The following is an 18484-nucleotide window of genomic DNA, read 5'->3' as shown; positions in this document are numbered from 1 at the left end:
GTCGATATCAAAAGCCACAAGCACAGTGATAATAGTATCAAAAAGTTCGATTGATTTATGACCAGCATTCGGAACAAAACAGAGAAACCTCTCTACAGGATGTACATTTTCCAGAACATATTTCACAATCACTGCAAGTTGATCGGTATGAGATATGTCTGGACTTGAATCTATTTACTATAATGGAAAAATACTTGGCACTCTTTAATTCTTTAATTATTTGTTTTGTTACTTCTTCAGCCATTAACTTAACGAACTGTTCATATGTAGTAGAAGATAAATACGAAGTGTGGCCTTGACCTAGATTACCGTACTTAGCTATATGCTCTGCCAAAAAAGAATCGAATTCAGAAATAAGTTCAAGACACATTATAAAATTACCACTGCTTGACGAACCAAACTTCTCGATATGACCTCTTAAAGGTAAACTTGAAGTTACCAAAGCACGGACAGTGGCTACAACCCGTTTTAAAACGTTGCGCCAGTATCTTTTCTCTGTATCTATTTGATAAGAAAAATGTGTGTCAATTTTTCCAAGAGTGTTTGATCTCATTTTCATTTCTAAAACACACGACTTGTGTTCAAAAGAATTCTCGTGATTTTTCAATGCATCATTACCATGCTTCCAGTCGTCAAATCCTTCTTTTGCTATTTTTGTAGTTCCACCAAATAATTGTCAAGGAACACAAAAGACTGAACCAGAACTTTCTGAGTACATTAAATACGATCGCTTTACTATTTGGCCATTGACAAGTTGGGTTTTAAATAAAGATTCATTTAAATATCGATATTGCTTACCACAAAGTCTCTTTGAGCGAGAAAAATCAAAACTTTTATCATGAACATCTTGGTTAATTTCATGCTGCAAAATGTATTCACGTGTAGCATCGTTTATTACCCATAAAGCTGGATCCTTTACAATCACTGCAACGTCTTTTCCTGTGCCGAAACGCCAAGTTCGGTCAGGGGAGCGTTCAATTTAAATATTCTACTAATCTGAATCTTAACACGGTAAAATTCGGTAAGGAAAGAATTACTTATTCGTACTTAGGTACATTCGGTACTCACGGTACAGTTGGGCGCCAGGCGCATGTGAACGCGCCATGATACTACTGTGAACGGTACTTAAAGTCACTTCTTCAAATTTCATACAGAGTCGCGGGTCTATAGAAGTGATGGGTCTATGGTTGAGAGAGAGGTATAGAGAGACATACACGTGGTGTTATAATTTGACAGAGATATATATATTTGACACTTAGGATTTACAATTTGACATCTGGTAAATACAATTGGATAATATAATTAGGTAACAAACAGTAATATATAAACTAGCGGTAGGGAAACAAAAATATAATATCATAAGATCGGCGAATATCGGTATTTCGGAATTGATTTACAAAATTAGTATTAATTATACAATGTGAAACATCTTATATAATTTCGCGACACTTGTATACGAACGGGATAAACAAAGACAAAATCGGTAAACGTTATGAGGGTCCAACTTATTTTCGCGGACACGCGGTATAGACAGAGGTCACAATAAGATACTCCGAGACACGGTGCGGTATGCAAAAAAAAGTAACAAATAGAAGACGGTAATTTCGTGACTCTCCCGCACGACTCTCTCGCCGAGTCGAAAAAATGAAATATTTAACAAACTCGCGGAGAACGGCTACACGCAAATTCCGAAAATCTAATAATCGAGCATATAAGGAACGTGACTCTACATATCTCGGTAACCCGAATTTATGATAATTACTTTCGAGACGATGGACTGTCGGCGGCACTTTTCGGAGAGGGCTCGGCTCGCGAAACGCAAAGTCGGCTGGCCCCGCGATACAATACTCCCAAAAAAGAAAAGAGAGAGACCGCTCTCTCCCACACAAAACGACACAAAAAATGAGAGAGTGCGGTACTCACGGTAATTACGATATACGATCAATACCTACGGTACCAACTAACACGGATCTACGACTACTCGAGAGGCGGCTTACAGTTTCTGGCAGTGAAGTCTGGTCCTCGGGTCGCACGATTGGGAGTTCTGGAGGCACCTTCTCTGTTCTAAGGCACACCGAACAGTGGAGAGCCGGGCCTCGCGCGCCTCGGTACTCTACGTACCGCGCCGCACTCTCGCGCATTCCCTTGATGATAGGGTCGATGGCGGGGCCCTAAAGTCTTCCCCGCCTCCCCCTCTAGCGGGGTAGTTCGCTCGCCGGTATCTTCCTGCTACTCGAGAGGATTTTTCTCCGGGTTTGTTCCTGCGGCTTTTCTCCTGGGGGAACAAGCAGTAGGCTGGCCGAGCCCTCCGTCGTCCTTCTCCAGGAGCGGTCCAGGTGTAGGCGCGACCCGGAGTCCTCTCGGTATCCTAGAATATCCGTACGGCATCAACATTGCGCGAGAGATAATAAATAAAATTCAGCTACTTGATACTTAACTGCGCGCGGTCCCGTGCTCTCTCTCTCTCACTCTCGATCCATCCTTCTCTCTCGGCTGTGATATTCCGGCATCCTCCATCTCTCTCTCTCTCTTGCTTTACAACCTCTCCTGCCGCTCTCTCGGGCCGTCGTTGTCGCTCTCCCTACGAATCGTGTTGCACGCGCATCGACGGGCCGATGCTGCGTGCAATTGCGATTCTCGCAAAAATACGGTAATAAAAAACGAAACAACGCAAACGGATCGCACCCTCCCCGAAATGAGGGGCGCTCCAGATCCCCGCGTCCTACCCGATCGGGCTTTTCGCCCCTGTGACGGCGCTCTCAGAAGCGTCACGTCACATCACATTAGAATTAACTGCAAAATGATTACTTTGATTGATATTAATCATAGAAGACGAGGTAGTTGGCTCTGGGGACTTGGAGGTGAAATTAGAATTAGAGTCTATGTCACACGCTGTTGATACAATTTCTTTTATATTATCTGAATCAGTAATGGGAACCAGCTGTTTTGAAGAACCAGCAATGGGAATTGCTGGTTCTTCAAAGTTATTTAGTTGATTAACAACTTTAGGTTGATTAAAAAAATTATCAATTTTAAGAGTTTTCTCTATGACACTACGTTCTCTCTCAGCCTTATCCAACCTTCGTTTCTTGTACTGACTTCCACTTAACTGTTTTTTTTTAACTGTTTGGTCGAGAGGAATCAAGTGGAGATTGTGGCTTTAACTGTTTTTGTTCGTCACTCATGTTTTTTATATAATATTATTAATATTTAAGAAAAAAATTGAAGACTGCGGTAGCAGTCTAATACAAATTATAAAAAGAAGAAATTTTAAAAACAAAGTAAAAAAAGAAAAAAACCGCGATTAATAATTCAAATTTATATATATATATATATATATATATATATATATATATATATACTAATCAAGAAATTTATTTGATATTAAAATATGAAAGAACATAAATGAATATATTACCGCACGCTAACTCTCACGTATTATTGCCGGTTGCCGGGCTCGGCCTCATATATGTAACAATCGAGTCTCATTTTTCACGCGAGATAGGGTTTCGGTGGGCACGACACACCGCAGCGTACGGCTGAACCTCAGCCGCTGAAACGCGGTCCTGCGGCACGACGCGCCGCCGCGCCGCGCCACGTCGTGTCTCCATATTTTGCCGCCCCTATATTTTGCCGCCCTGGGCTATAGCCCATTAAGCCCCTATAGTAAATCCACGCTTGCATGACACCATCTTAGCTCCTCCTCGTGTGAAGCTAAGATGGCGGATTGGTGGGATTGTTGTCTTTTAGTGGTCAGGGACTTCTAAACACACGAGGTGGAATTAAGATGGTGAATTGGTGGGATTGTTGTTTTTTAGTAGTCAGAGACCACAAAACACACGTAGTGGAACTAAAAGGGTGCGTTGGAAACGTGAGATTTGTTGAGTTTCGGTGGAAAGATAGTGGGGGAATTGTGTGCCGCCGAGTGTCGCCGAACGCCTTAATGTTTCCTCCTCCATAAATTGTAAGTTAAAAAACTTAAGCGTATCTTCGTATACAGGTAAACCAAAGATATTGTTATCTGTATCATAAAATAATAATTACATTTGTTAGATACGCTAAATATATAGGTTTTAATATCTTTAAATATATATTAATCTTAATAAACAAAAAAAATTATTAATGTTTATAATATTATTACAATATTTAATAATATACATATATATATTTAAGTAACTATATTTAAGTAACTATATTTTAACTTTTTACCATTGTTATCTATTAACGGCAAAACATTTATTACTCCGTGAGGAGAGGATTGTCTCATTATAAGTGGTTGCTCAAACTTTTTCCTTTGCTCGTAAGCAGTTTCATAAAAGTACGCTTCGGAAGACGAAGTATGTTTGGATAAGCCACAAAGAGCTCTAAGTTGATCGCTTTTTGGATAATTCAAAGTCTTACATTCATTGGATCGCAATAACGCAGCTTCAGCAACGTTTTTCAAATATGAAAACATTTTTCTTGCTGCATTGAGGTACGATTTTTTTGCTATTACACACCACTTAAATATCTGTTTGGCTTCCAATCGAGCACATATTGTTGATTTATTAATTTTTCTCGACATCTGTTGAATATAAAACTCTGAATATTTTGGAAACTTAAAACACTTTTGCCAAGATCGAACGGTATTAAATTTTTCCTTCATTCTCTTGAACATTTTCCATCTTTGTACGATAGACTTCTCGCTACGTTTTGCATTGCACCTCTTGTTGTACAATTTTTTTGAGTCGGGATATTTTTGTCTGAATTTTTGTTGGCGGTCTCTTTCACGGGCAGCATTTTTTAAATAATTTTTTCTTTTGACGTACCTTTTATTTTCTACATTTTTTTGGTATTTGCCCCGCTTTCTTTTACGTATTCCCTCAAGATCTTTTTTATATATATCACGCATTTTTTGACGCTTTGTTTCAGGATCCTTTTGGTACTGATCACGCACCATCTGAAGTTTTGTTTCAGGATCCTTATGGTACTGATCACGCACCATCTGACGTTTTGTTTCAGGATCCTTATGGTACTGATCACGCATTATCTGACGTTTTGTTGCAGGATTCATAAAATATTTTTCTTTGTAAGAAAAAGCATCTTTTTCGATTCGTTTCGAACGTTGTTCCTCAGTTTCTTTACTACGTGCAAGTCTTTTTCTCAGTGCATTCCTCTCTCGTCTTTTCAATGTCTCCAACGGCGGTAGCGTTAATGGAGCAATTGAATCATAGAGGTACGGAAAATGAGTTATTGTTTGTTTTTCAAACATTGCGGACAAATGAGGTCTTAGCAACGATTGATTATACGTCACGATGCAAGGATTTACGCCAAACAGAATAGATGTAACAATCGCAATTGCCATAGGACCACAATTATAACCGTCACCTTGCGACTGAACTTTAGGAAAAACTATTGGATTGTTTTGACAATCATGAAAGGGAAATAATCTGTCCACAAAAATTCGAATTTCTCCATTCAAATTTTGTATATTTGCATTACGACTACCTTCATGAGAATCATATATAATAATAGATTTTGCATCGTAATGGCAAGCAACCTAATATCCACCACCAAAATCACTGTGCAGTATTTGCAAATGCTTCTTCTTTGAATTATTCAGTGGAACAATCTGATCGGGAAATATTGTCAACCATACAGGTCGAGGTGCATAATCAGAATTGCTCTCGAGTAGCGCATGGAAACTGTCTATCATCGTTTCCGTCAACCATTCTTTGGAAGCCAAAATATTCTTTTCCTTATTGCCATAATGGAACTTGTGACATTGATGATCCATTTTCAGTTGTTTGGGACAGTTTTAGTTATAGATATACGGCGTTTGGGGCAGCCTTCTAGTGATGCAAGTATCAAATAAGATTTTTCTAATTAGACGCCTAGGGCAGGCGAAAGGTCTGAGATATTGCAGACTAAAATGCTACAAAAGCGAATACTGTTAATTTGGATGTGTAATAGACCCAAAACAAAAATACTTTTTCTAATTGTATAGGCGCCACGGGCAAGCCAAAAATCTGCGCTATTACAGACGAAAACGCTATAATAGCGAATAATTTTAGTTTGGATACGTAATAGGCCGAACAAAATTAATTTTTGTAATTGGATGCAGGCGTCTAGGGCAAGCCAAAATTCAGCGCTATTAGCAGCCGATGTTCTAATTCAGCGCTTATGGCAGCTTTTATACAGCGCCTATTTTATACAGAGCAGCCGATTAATTTTTTTTTATTTTTCCGGATCTGTAAAATAAAAAAGTTATATAAATACATTATAAATTATTTTAATAAACATATGCAAAGATTCAAAATTATTACACTAATTAAACAATACTTCAGAAACTGCAGTTAAAAAGAAATGAAATTACATCTGTTCATTTTTCTTTTGTATAGTACTTGTAATTCACGTAATCACATTGACACGTCAAAATAGTATTTATTTATTATTATTGTTATTATTTATAATAAATAAACACAATTTGAAAGTAATATGTAAAAACATTGTGAAAAGGTTACCTAGTTGAATGCAGAAATGTTCTCCAGAAGGAAACTGTATGGTTACACTTCGTTATATTACCAAACTTCCTGCAATATTTACATTTGATTAATAATTTTGAATTATAATATATATATTGTATATATGTACAACACAAAAATGTTATGAATAAGGAAAGTTTCTTTATGTAGTTGACATAATATAACATAAGATAATAATGATTTTAGTGGTATTAATACATTAGAATTAGAAATTAATTTATAAATATACAATTTGCATATATAAGTATAAATATATAATAATTTAAATAAACAAGTATTTTTTATCATCCTATATAAATATATATTACTAATAATGATTAATTTGAATTGAAATACTTTTATTATGTGATTTTATACTAGAATTTGGTAGAAAAAATTCTTACGTGAGTCACTTATATTAAAGTAAATGTAAAGCAGGAAATTAAGATTTTTAAAGACATAATACGTTGAAATATATTTACATGGTTAATAATGTTTATTTCTTTTTGTTGAAGGATGGTTATGCAGATTACAATTAGAAAATATGATTGGATGCATTGCAAAATTCATTTAATAGCTATCAGAAGTTTTAATGAAATCAGCATTGCGCTGTTGAATCAAACCATAAGATAAATCAGATTATTTTTGCCAACATAGATATTTTCAAGCTTTAATATCAAATATATTTTAAATTATTATTATGATGAAATCTAGTCTGGTAATATCAAACATTATTCTTACAATTGAATATGTTTGAAAATGAAAATATTGGCAATTATGTATGGAATATGTGTCATATTTCATGGTTTTGGAGAGAATGTGAATCATATATGCTGATTTTTTACTCAACATTATAAAGAAGAATGTATACATATACATATATATATATATATATATATATATATAATATATATATATTTATTTATAATATTATTTAAATATAATATATAAAAAGTGTGAAATGGTTACCCGGTTGAACGCAGAAATGCTCTCCAGAACGAAAGTATATTAACACACTTCCTGCAATATTTAAATTAGATTAATAATTTTGTATTATATATGTGTATACACACACACATACACACACACACACACATATATATATACACATGTACAAGAAGATGACACAAAAATATTATCCAGAAGGACAGTTAATATGTATATGTAAGATTTTCATATAAATAAATATAGTTATTTAAATAAGCAAGCATTTTTGGTCATCATATAAATGTTAATAAATATAATATATATATAAAAAGAGTGTGAAATGGTTACCTGGTTGAACGCAGAAATGCTCTCCAGAACGAAAGTATATTAACACACTTCCTGCAATATTTAAATTAGATTAATAATTTTGTATTATATATGTGTATACACACACACATACACACACACACACACATATATATATACACATGTACAAGAAGATGACACAAAAATATTATCCAGAAGGACAGTTAATATGTATATGTAAAATTTGCATATAAATAAATATATATAGTTATTTAAATAAGCAAGCATTTTTGGTCATCATATAAATGTTAATAATATGATTAATTTAAATTCAAGTACTTTTATTATGTGATTTTATATGATAATTAGCTAGTAAAGATTCTTTATATGTCTAAGCCAGTCATATCAAATTAAATATTCAGTATAAGCAGAAAAGATTGTTATAAACATATTGTGGCGCGTTAAAATACATTTATATGGTTAATAACGTTTATTTCCTTTTTTTGAAGGACGATTATGCGGATTATAATTAGAAAATATAGTTGGATACATTGCACAATCAATTTAATAGCTATCAGAACTTTTAGTAACATCAACATTGCGCTGTCGAAGCAGACCATAAAATAAATTAGATTATTTTTGTCAACTTATAGATTTTCAAGCAACAAATATCATATTTTAATATGTGATATAATAAAAGGACAACTTAACGAGCTTATAAGATATTAATTAAAAAATTTTTTTATTAATTTACGTCATAATATACAAAAGATAAGATAAGATAAACGTTTCGACTGTACGACAGTCTTTTTCAATATCATGCTAATATGTCAAAAAATTAATTTAGTCATTTCGACCTTATTATAAATACAACATTTATGGGATTATCATATGACGAACGCAGTACAAAATTCATGTTTGTTGGCTTGAGTTAGAGCGTCAGATTTCTGTATGTCATGCTGTTATATTATGTAACGACACTGTGAACCAATTAATATATCCGCTCAAATATTACATTTTAGATTTTTAATAAATAGTATTAACTTACTTTTTTGTCACGAACATAACACCTTTTTTAAAAAATTATTTCTTTTTAAATAACATAATCACAATGTGTACTTTTTAAAAAAACAAATCGATATCTGTATCTCACAATGTCGGCGCGCTGTATATATACCCAATTTTTAAGATGACGTAGACAATTTTTTTAAAATATCAAAATAAGAACCGACAAGGCGCTCGGTGTCCTTTTTTAGGTTGATACTGTTGTTTTCTTCTTTAATATATATCATTTCTGATATCAACCTTTTATAATAATTCTTTTCATAATCTAGGATATTTAAAAAAAATTGTCTACGTCATCTTAAAAATTGGGTATATATACAGCGCGCCGACATTGTGAGATACAGATATCGATTTGTTTTTTTAAAAAGTACACATTGTGATTATGTTATTTAAAAAGAAATAATTTTTTTAAAAAAGTGTTATGTTCGTGACAAAAAAGTAAGTTAATACTATTTATTAAAAATCTAAAATGTAATATTTGAGCGGATATATTAATTGGTTCACAGTGTCGTTACATAATATAACAGCATGACATACAGAAATCTGACGCTCTAACTCAAGCCAACAAACATGAATTTTGTACTGCGTTCGTCATACGATAATCTCATAAATGTTGTATTTATAATAAGATCGAAATAACTAAATTAATTTTTTGACATATTAGCATGATATTGAAAAAGACTGTCGTACAGTCGAAACGTTTATCTTATCTTTTGTATATTATGACGTAAATTAATAAAAAAATTTTTAAATTAATACCTTATAAGCTCGTTAAGTTGGCCTTTTATTATATCACATATTTTAATTGTATACGAGCCGAAGTTTAATGTATAAAATATATATATCATATTTTAAATTATTAATGTAATTAAACCTAGACTGGTGATACCAAAAATTATTATTACAATTAATTATGTTTAAAAATATTGGCAATTATGTATGAAAAATGGTGTCATATTTCATGGTTTTTGAATGAACGTGGATCATGTGCTGATTTTTTAATGTGAGTATTATGAAGAATGTATACATATGTATACATATATATATATATATATATATATATATATATATACATATATTACATAAGGTGAGGCACAGATGTGATTTATTTATAATAAATAAACGTTATTTGAATGTAATGTATAAAAAGATTGTGAAATAGTTACATGTTTGAACACATAAACGCTATCCAGCTATCCAGAAGGAAAGTGTATTACCACACACAGACACACACACACACACACACACACACACACACACACACACACACACACGTATACATTCTTCTTTATAATGCTCAGAATAAAAAATCAGCACATGATCCACATTCTCTCAGAAACCATGAAATATGACACATTTTTCATACATAATTTCCAATATTTTTAAACATAATTAATTGTAACAATAATTTTTGGTATCACCAGTCTAGGTTTCATCACAGTAATAATTTAAAATATGATATTTAGTATTAAGGCAGAAAATCTATAACTTGGCAAAAATAATCTTATTTATTTTATGATCTCCTTCGACAGTGCACTGCTGATTTCATTAAAACATCTGATAGCTATTACATTGACTTTGCAACCATATTTTCTAATTGTATTCCGATTAACTTCTTCACAATTATTTTTATTAATCAGTGTAATTTCTGTAACATGTAATGTTACGAAAATTGTATGTTACTTTGCACTTATTATTATATTAATTTTATAAATATAATTAACTTTTTTATAATTTTTATTATTATTAGCACAAAATACATATTTATAAATATATAATTTTAATATTGATTGATATAATATAAAAAAACACTGATGTATACCTTAATTATATATTAAATAATGCAGAACATTACACAAAACATTTTAAAACTATTATAGTTATATATAATGAATATTTCAGATTTTTATACGATAATGAATAAAATAGACAAAAATATAAAATAATATCAATTGTGTGTATGTGTGTGTAAAATGAAGACGAGTAATAAGTCATAATGAGTCAATGATCGATATTTATCAATTTGTTGCATATTGAATATCATCCAACTATCCTCTTGAAAAAATAATAGTTTTGATTTTCTGCTTGAATTTGCGCATACCATGGAATATAAAAAAATCGTAAAAATCGGGATATGTTTCTGTAATATAAGTAATAGGTAAGCAATCAATCTCTAATTCATTAATATTTTCTATGGACCATCGGAAAAATGTTTCGTACACCGGATGACTATAATCTCGTATTATTTTTATGAGAGGACAATGCTTTTCCAAATCCCAATTATGCAAGTAACGTAGATCATCATCTGTTTGTGATTCTGCAATTTCCCTCATAAAATTAATAAAACTTGGGCGATGTAATTGGCTAAATTCACAAAAAATTTAAAATATGTAGAAAAACATTATAAATACCTAAAAATTGTTTGTGTAATATTTATGTTATAAAACATTTTAATAAATACTAAGAAACAAAATATAAAATTGCATTTTTCTTTTTATAAATTTATACATCTATTTATATATCTTATATTTATATTATGATAATAAAGAATATAACATAATTTTAAATGCAATTAAATAATATATTATTTAATTTTTCATTAAAGCACTAAAACAGATTATATTTGAACAAAGTATTGGGAGAGTTATAAAATGATTTTGAACAATAACAAAACAAATTAAAAGAAAATAAAGACAAAACAAAAAATCAGAAAAATAAGTAGGTAGATCTACGAGAGAAGAATAATGAAAAATGGAGAAGGTAATGGAAAAGAGATGTTAGATATTTAATAACCTGTTAAAAAAGATTAGAAAACAAATAAAAAATAGCAAAAGATGCAATTAAAAGAAAAGAAATTATAAGAATTATGGACAATATACATATATAAATAAGGGAAATAATAAAAAGAATAAAAATAATTTTAAAAATTATTTTAAAAAAATAATTATGAAACAAAAATAAACAAAACAACAATGAATCTGCATATGAAAGAGAGACAACGATAAATCAACAACTTCTTTCTACAAAAGCGGTTTTCATAGTAAAAATAATGAAATTAAAAATAAATTTAGTAGAAAAACGAGAAAAATAGCGGAATTGTAAAACTAAAAAACACCATTATGAAATAATGTCAGAAGAAGCGAGAAAATTAAGGGACATTTTATAAAACTTCTATTATTATACATTATTTAAGTTATGTAATTTTATTTTTTTATATTATATTCTATATTGTATTACTCACTTGCTGTTTGTATATAAGCGAACGATTTTCCAAAATATTTGTTTGGTTAAGGCGTGTTGCATCATGCGCAGTATAAAGGGTGCTACGATTTAAATCAAAATTATATATATTAGATGTATTTTAAATATATATATTTATTATAATGGTTGCTTGTAAACATTGATTTAGTGATTTTATATACAGGGTGAGCCATTTGAATCTATCACCCCAAATATTTCCGTTCCCTTGCATTTTACAAGAAAATGTTTCAGATAAAAGTTATATGGTTTCGAGGGGGACATAAGATGGTGTCAATAAGTTGACCTTGAATAGTTGCTTAAAGGTCACATGAAGGTCACCTTCAATATGTTAAATGGAACTGCCTATTTTTTTATTGCATATTCTTGTAGCTTATCTCGAGACGTTTCCAAAACACTATAAACAAATGTATTTTCGTTAAGTATTTTTCGAGTTGTGAGGCTTGAAAGCTACAGTGTTCTGTAACGTTCTGTTCGTTAAGTAGTTTCCGAGTTGTGAGTCATCTGAATAGTCAGAACATCTGAAGGTCATCAGATATGTGGCTGTTTTAAAAATTTCAAGATGGCGGACAAAAGTTTTAGTCAACCGATTTTCACCAAATTAAGTTTACGAGGGTTTCTGGAGTTGCTGATCACGAATCTGAAGTCAGATTTACAAAATTCAAAATGGCGGTTCCAAGATGGCGGACGAAATTTTTAGCCGAAATTAATAGAAATTACTACTCTTAGCACTACCCAGGAACAACGGCTTGGACGTGGTAGTTTTTTGTTCCCTTTGGGGTGCTTTATTTACGTGAGTCCCCTTGCCTCTCACTATCGGGGTGCTTTATTTACGTGAGTCCCCTTGCCTTTCACTATCGGGGTGCTTTATTTAGCGAATTAAATGTTCGAAATTACGTCCATTTTCTTGAATGCATAGGTCGATACGCCTTCTGAATGATGTGACTGTTCTCAAAAGAATTTCTTGAGATATTGCGGCACAAGCAGTCCGAATACGTTCCTTCATATTCTCCTTGGTTGTTGGTTTTTCGCTATAGACAATATTTTTCAGCATTCCCCACAAGAAAAAATCGGGAGAAGTTAGATCTGGCGAACGAGGAGACCACGCGACTGCGCCCAATCTCCTAATCCACCTACCATTGTATCGGTTATTCAAATAATTTCTTACAATATTTGAATAATGTGCTGGCGCACCATCCAATTGAAGCCACATCCGTTCTCTGGTGAATAAATCAACATCTTCCAATAGTACCGGTAAATCGTCTCGAAGAAACTGCAAAAAGTTTTGTCCGTTAACGTTTTCTTCAAAAAAATAAGGACCTATTAAATAGCCATTTACGATGCCACATCAGACCATTAAAGACCAACGATTTTGAAAATTAATTGAACGAAACCAATGGGGATTTTCATCGGACCAGTAGTGACAATTATGTCTATTTAAAGTTCCATTGCTACTGAAAGTTGCCTCATCCGAAAAGAGTACGTACCGGAAAAAGTTTCCATCTTGTTGGATCATTTGCAGAGCCCATTCACAAAAATTTACACGAAGTAAATAATCATTAAAATTCAAACGTTGTGTCAACGTAATGTAATATGCATGAAATTTTCTCGCCTTTAATATTCTCGCAACTGTTCGCTGAGGTATGCTAATTTCTCTTTCGATTTGACGAGTGCTAATATGACGATCGCGATAAATTTTCGCTAAAATGGTTATAACACGATTATCATTAACATCATATTCATGATGTCGTGATCGGCGAACCATAGACCCATCACTTGCTCTCTGCGTAAGGGTTTTAATGGTTACCCTAGTTGGATGCCGTCTATCAGGATAACGTTGAGCATACAGACGTTCAGCTCTCGAAAAATTATTCCTACATTCCCCCAATATTTTAATCATGTCCACGATTTCGTTTGGTGGGTAGGCTGCCATATTAAAGATAGGTAATTATTTGAGTTCTAAAAGTATTGATTTCTCAATAGATACAAATAAGCGGAGATATCGTTGCTATTTAAGCATTCACGTCTGCTTTTTGATTGCAGGATGATATGTAGTCATGGTCATAGCAACCTAGCGGAAGAGCTACATGAACTAGTCGCGCATCGTTAGGGTCGCTGCTCACGAATTCGAGGTCAGATTTGCAAAATTCAAAATAGCGATTCCAAGATGGTGGTTCCAAGATGGCGGTTCCAAGATGGCGGACGAAAGTTTTAGCCGCAATTAAATTTGGTGCTGGCGCACCATCCAATTGAAATTGTTTGCGATCTTGGAACCGCCATTTTAAATTTTGTAAATCTGACTTCAGATTCGTGACCAGCAACCCCAAAAACCCTCGTAAACTTAATTTGGTGAAAATCGGTTGACTAAAACTTTTGTCCGCCATCTTGAAATTTTTAAAACAGCCACATATCTGATGACCTTCAGATGTTCTGACTATTCAGATGACTCACAACTCGGAAACTACTTAACGAACAGAACGTTACAGAACACTGTAGCTTTCAAGCCTCACAACTCGAAAAATACTTAACGAAAATACATTTAAAACAATAAAATATTAAATTTCGCTCGCCAGGAATGAAATACTAAGGTAGTAGATATTAAACTGACTACACTGGCTGTCTATTAGATTTGTTAAACTATATTTATTGACGTTTCGACCATACGGGCTGTGGTCCTTTTCAAAATTACAATAGAATCATTCTAGAAATTAATGTACATGCAATCAGAATCAACATTTAAATTGAAAACGTGAAATGTAACAAATGAGACTTACAATGAGTTACTGCATATCGTTATTGACATTTAAAAGTACGCTCCGGTGAGACTTAACTTAAGATCGGATGGTAAATTAACTGCGTTTCACTTGTGTCATCTTGCCACGACTGAGCACACTGTACTAACGAATAAACACGCCGAAAATTATGTCAAAGTTAAAAGTTAACAATATTTACATTCTCGCTAAATTGTGATGTACCATATGGCAAATTACTAAAATAAAATATAAAAAATAAAAAATAAAATATAAAAAGTATAAGACAATAAAAAGATAAATAAATAAATAAATAGATATATTCGGTTCGCTTATGTCATCCTGCCTTAACAGATTGTTTGTCCTTGCTTGGTTTCGAAACATCTTGTGATGAGAATAAATTTTTAAAAGATTTAAAAGAAAGAGAGACAATTTTTTAAAAAAATTGTCTACGTCATCTTAAAAATTGGGTATATATACAGCGCGCCGACATTGTGAGATACAGATATCGATTTGTTTTTTTAAAAAGTACACATTGTGATTATGTTATTTAAAAAGAAATAATTTTTTAAAAAAGGTGTTATGTTCGTGACAAAAAAGTAAGTTAATACTATTTATTAAAAATCTAAAATGTAATATTTGAGCGGATATATTAATTGGTTCACAGTGTCGTTACATAATATAACAGCATGACATACAGAAATCTGACGCTCTAACTCAAGCCAACAAACATGAATTTTGTACTGCGTTCGTCATATGATAATCCCATAAATGTTGTATTTATAATAAGGTCGAAATGACTAAATTAATTTTTTGACATATTAGCATGATATTGAAAAAGACTGTCGTACAGTCGAAACGTTTATCTTATCTTATCTTTTGTATATTATGACGTAAATTAATAAAAAAATTTTTTAATTAATATCTTATAAGCTCGTTAAGTTGTCCTTTTATTATATCACATATTAAAATATGATATTTGTTGCTTGAAAATCTATAAGTTGACAAAAATAATCTAATTTATTTTATGGTCTGCTTCGACAGCGCAATGTTGATGTTACTAAAAGTTCTGATAGCTATTAAATTGATTGTGCAATGTATCCAACTATATTTTTAATTATAATCCGCATAATCGTCCTTCAAAAAAAAAGAAATAAACGTTATTAACCATATAAATGTATTTTAACGCGCCACAATATGTTTATAACAATCTTTTCTGCTTATACTGAATATTTAATTTGATATGACTGGCTTAGACATATAAAGTATCTTTACTAGCTAATTATCATATAAAATCACATAATAAAAGTACTTGAATTTAAATTAATCATATTATTAACATTTATATGATGACCAAAAATGCTTGCTTATTTAAATAACTATATATATTTATTTATATGCAAATTTTACATATACATATTAATTGTCCTTCTGGATAATATTTTTGTGTCATCTTCTTGTACATGTGTATATATATGTGTGTGTGTGTGTGTATGTGTGTGTGTATACACATATATAATACAAAATTATTAATCTAATTTAAATATTGCAGGAAGTGTGTTAATATACTTTCGTTCTGGAGAGCATTTCTGCGTTCAACCAGGTAACCATTTCACACTCTTTTTATATATATATTATATTTATTAACATTTATATGATGACCAAAAATGCTTGCTTATTTAAATAACTATATTTATTTATATGCAAATCTTACATATACATATTAACTGTCCTTCTGGATAATATTTTTGTGTCATCTTCTTGTACATGTGTATATATATATGTGTGTGTGTGTGTGTGTGTGTGTGTGTATTACACATATATAATACAAAATTATTAATCTAATTTAAATATTGCAGGAAGTGTGTTAATATACTTTCGTTCTGGAGAGCATTTCTGCGTTCAACCGGGTAACCATTTCACACTTTTTATATATTATATTTAAATAATATTATAAATAAATATATATATATATATTATATATATATATATATATATATATATGTATATGTATACATTCTTCTTTATAATGTTGAGTAAAAAATCAGCATATATGATTCACATTCTCTCCAAAACCATGAAATATGACACATATTCCATACATAATTGCCAATATTTTCATTTTCAAACATATTCAATTGTAAGAATAATGTTTGATATTACCAGACTAGATTTCATCATAATAATAATTTAAAATATATTTGATATTAAAGCTTGAAAATATCTATGTTGGCAAAAATAATCTGATTTATCTTATGGTTTGATTCAACAGCGCAATGCTGATTTCATTAAAACTTCTGATAGCTATTAAATGAATTTTGCAATGCATCCAATCATATTTTCTAATTGTAATCTGCATAACCATTCTTCAACAAAAAGAAATAAACATTATTAACCATGTAGATATATTTCAACGTATTATGTCTTTAAAAATCTTAATTTCCTGCTTTACATTTACTTTAATATAAGTGACTCACGTAAGAATTTTTTCTACCAAATTCTAGTATAAAATCACATAATAAAAGTATTTCAATTCAAATTAATCATTATTAGTAATATATATTTATATAGGATGATAAAAAATACTTGTTTATTTAAATTATTATATATTTATACTTATATATGCAAATTGTATATTTATAAATTAATTTCTCATTCTAATGTATTAATACCACTAAAATCATTATTATCTTATGTTATATTATGTCAACTACAAAAAGAAACTTTCCTTATTCATAACATTTTTGTGTTGTACATATATACAATATATATATTATAATTCAAAATTATTAATCAAATGTAAATATTGCAGGAAGTTTGGTAATATAACGAAGTGTAACCATACAGTTTCCTTCTGGAGAACATTTCTGCATTCAACTAGGTAACCATTTCACAATGTTTTTACATATTACTTTCAAATTGTGTTTATTTATTATAAATAATAACAATAATAATAAATAAATACTATTTTGACGTGTCAATGTGATTACGTGAATTACAAGTACTATACAAAAGAAAAATGAACAGATGTAATTTCATTTCTTTTTAATTGCAGTTTCTGAAGTATTGTTTAATTAGTGTAATAATTTTGAATCTTTGCATATGTTTATTAAAATAATTTATAATGTATTTATATAACTTTTTTATTTTACAGATCCGGAAAAATAAAAAAAAATTAATCGGCTGCTCTGTATAAAATAGGCGCTGTATAAAAGCTGCCATAAGCGCTGAATTAGAACATCGGCTGCTAATAGCGCTGAATTTTGGCTTGCCCTAGACGCCTGCATCCAATTACAAAAATTAATTTTGTTCGGCCTATTACGTATCCAAACTAAAATTATTCGCTATTATAGCGTTTTCGTCTGTAATAGCGCAGATTTTTGGCTTGCCCGTGGCGCCTATACAATTAGAAAAAGTATTTTTGTTTTGGGTCTATTACACATCCAAATTAACAGTATTCGCTTTTGTAGCATTTTAGTCTGCAATATCTCAGACCTTTCGCCTGCCCTAGGCGTCTAATTAGAAAAATCTTATTTGATACTTGCATCACTAGAAGGCTGCCCCAAACGCCGTATATCTATAACTAAAACTGTCCCAAACAACTGAAAATGGATCATCAATGTCACAAGTTCCATTATGGCAATAAGGAAAAGAATATTTTGGCTTCCAAAGAAT

The 18484-nt window shown here is 31.2% G+C and overlaps 1 pseudogene; it reads right to left on the bottom strand.

The window, feature by feature from the left end:
• Positions 1-12930: 12930 nt before the first annotated feature.
• Positions 12931-13992, bottom strand: LOC146720768 (uncharacterized; annotated as a pseudogene).
• Positions 13993-18484: the final 4492 nt, after the last annotated feature.

This window comes from Nylanderia fulva, unplaced genomic scaffold, assembly GCF_048542155.1.
Source record: "Nylanderia fulva isolate GAGA-0341 unplaced genomic scaffold, ASM4854215v1 Scaffold610, whole genome shotgun sequence".
Classification (NCBI taxonomy): domain Eukaryota; kingdom Metazoa; phylum Arthropoda; class Insecta; order Hymenoptera; family Formicidae; genus Nylanderia; species Nylanderia fulva.
The sequence above is the reverse complement of the archived record's forward strand: the minus strand, read 5'-3'. Positions and strand labels throughout refer to the sequence as shown.